This window comes from Buceros rhinoceros, unplaced genomic scaffold (assembly GCF_000710305.1).
Source record: "Buceros rhinoceros silvestris isolate BGI_N320 unplaced genomic scaffold, ASM71030v1 scaffold24678, whole genome shotgun sequence".
Taxonomy (NCBI): Eukaryota; Metazoa; Chordata; class Aves; order Bucerotiformes; family Bucerotidae; genus Buceros; species Buceros rhinoceros.
Genome location: NW_010429001.1, coordinates 14,828 through 17,123, shown reverse-complemented (window position 1 = coordinate 17,123; position 2,296 = coordinate 14,828). Strand labels below are relative to the sequence as shown.

General features: G+C 57.2%; 1 protein-coding gene across 1 annotated transcript in view; it reads left to right on the top strand.

The window, feature by feature from the left end:
* Positions 1-2,296, top strand: part of AGAP3 (ArfGAP with GTPase domain, ankyrin repeat and PH domain 3) — a gene marked incomplete at both ends in the record, with an annotated part of 24,013 nt that overhangs the window by 8,973 nt on the left and 12,744 nt on the right. The window lies entirely within an intron of this gene.

Genomic DNA, 2,296 nt, shown 5'->3' with positions numbered 1-2,296 from the left:
AGAGCGTTTCTGCTCAGGCCTGGAGGGGGATTTGTGTGACAGGGGTGCTGTAGGTCGAGAGGGAACCTGCACCGTGTCCCAGGGGTTTGCAGCCTGCTTAAATAACCCAGGACCTTGCCCTGTAATGGGACAGCATGTTCCCTGTCCCCTTTCTCAGCCTCGTCTCATGGAGGACAGCAGCGGATCTGCATTCAGGGCATGAGGAAGGGGCTGTGCAGAGCGGAACAGGGCAGAGCTGCTCTTGGAAGGGAGGAGAGTTGCACTGTCAGTGTTGGCAAGTGGAACAGGCACCTGGACGAGTTTGGAAATCAGTGCAGCAGGACTACCTGAAGGCAAAGATGCAGCTTGGTTCATTGTAGCACAGCAAGACAGGCCAAGGACACACAGGACCGAGCTTGTTGCTGGCTGTCAGAGCCTCCTTCACCCCCTGGGCTGGAGCTGGTGATCCTTCTTCCCTGCGTAAGTCTGTGACCTCCTGGTGCTCTCCTATGCGGGGCTGAGGATCACAGTCATGGTGCTGCTGTTCCTGTGCAGAAGCATGCAGAGCCATTCCCTGCTGCTGCTGCTCCACCTCCGAGATGGTCTGAGAAGTCAGCCCTGAGAGTGACCGTTCCAGCCATCCCACTGGCCCCTGGCAGGGAGACCCTCGGTGCCCAGCAGCCCTAGCTTTGGTTTGGTGTTCTGGGGAAACGGGGGCAACTCAGATGGGCAGGTTGCCTGTAATTCTCTCCCTCTTCCTCCTCACGAGGAATGGTGGAATGGTGGGAAGGAAAGCTGGGAATAGTCAAGGATGGTGAATGCTGTGGCAGACCTGGAAGGGGAGGATCTGTGAAACCAACTTGGGGATTTGCAGGGTGAGTCTGGAGAGAGCAACAGCAACCGGGCCATGTTCTGGCTTCTGGAAAGCGTTGGGCACTGCATGTCACCAAGTCTGTCCAGCCCGTTCCGTGAGACTGGTTCTGTCCCTGCTCAGAAGGATGGTGCAGCAAGGAACAGCAGCCACCGGCTTTGGGAAGTGGCTGGGGCAGGCTCTGCAGGATCTCTGCTGCTCTCTGTTAGGCTGCTTCTCATCCTGTTTTATCTCAGGATGGAATGAATTGGGCTCTGGGGTTATTTTTTCTCTTTGCTGACCCTGGGAGCACAGATGTCACAAGTTCAAGCAGTGCAGTGTGTGAGAGGACAGCTCCTCTGTAGGACCGGGATTGGTGCCAGCCGCTGCTCAGCAAGCTCGGTGGGAGAGCCTAGGCTCTGCTCGAAGGCTCAGGAGCAAGTGCCTGTGCAATGCCATGCTTCACCTTTCCTCTGGGTCTGCCCAGAGCCTGTGCCTGTGGCCAGGGAGGCAGGGGAGCAGGTTTGTCCATGGCAGGAGCAGTGAGGTCAAGGAAATCCAGGAGACCCTAAGGAGAGCGGTAATGGGAGACTGTTCAACCAAAACCAGTCCGGTCAAATGCTGATGCTGTGTGGACAAGGAACGTGGGCCGCCCTGCCAGGGGCGCTGAGCACACCGGGGAGCACCAGGTGAAAGTCTGGACAGGTTCCTGCCTTGGTGAAGAGCAGCAGCAGGACTGTTGCTGGAGGGTTCCCAGACTCAGGTGTCAGCACTTCAAAAGGGCTCAGAGAAACTGAGAAGGTGAAAAAACCCCAAAGCTACAAAAAGTAATGAAAGAGTGGAAAAAATAGTGATAGTGAGACACTGAAAGAGCTTATCCGTTCAGTAAATCGAAAAGAAGGTGTAGAGGTTGACAAAAAGAAGGCTGGCAGGTCAGCTCCAGACGTCACTGGTATCTGAGACCTGTTCAGGGACTGCCAGGACGCGGTTTCAGGTGAAGCCGACTTGACAGGATGGGCTGTTCTCAGATTGGGCGAGTGGCTCTCCCCAGTGAGCACCGGTGGGGTCTGATGCATCTGTCTGGGGTCTGGTGAGCACTGGCAGTCGTGGGTTGCGTGAGGAGCTTGTCCTGCGTGGTGATCAGTTACCAGCTGGACCCCACCTCCGTCTGGTGTCTCCAGCACCATTCCACGTACGTGGCGATGTGTGCGCCTGTGGTGGTGTGGGGTCTCTGGGAGTGGCAGGGGCTTTGGCTGGGCAGTGGGGCTCCAGGACGCATGGTGTGCAGAAAAGGGGTCGTGTTCTCCGTGCTGGTTTCTCACGTGTGGCCTGGCCAAAGTCCCCCTGGAAACGCCGTGGGAACTGCACTTCTCCCAGCCTTCCCAAGTGGCTGCCAGCACTGGACATTGTCACAGTTAACTGTGTCTCCTCCCCCAGAGGAGGAGAGGAGAGCTGGTGGGGGGGGGC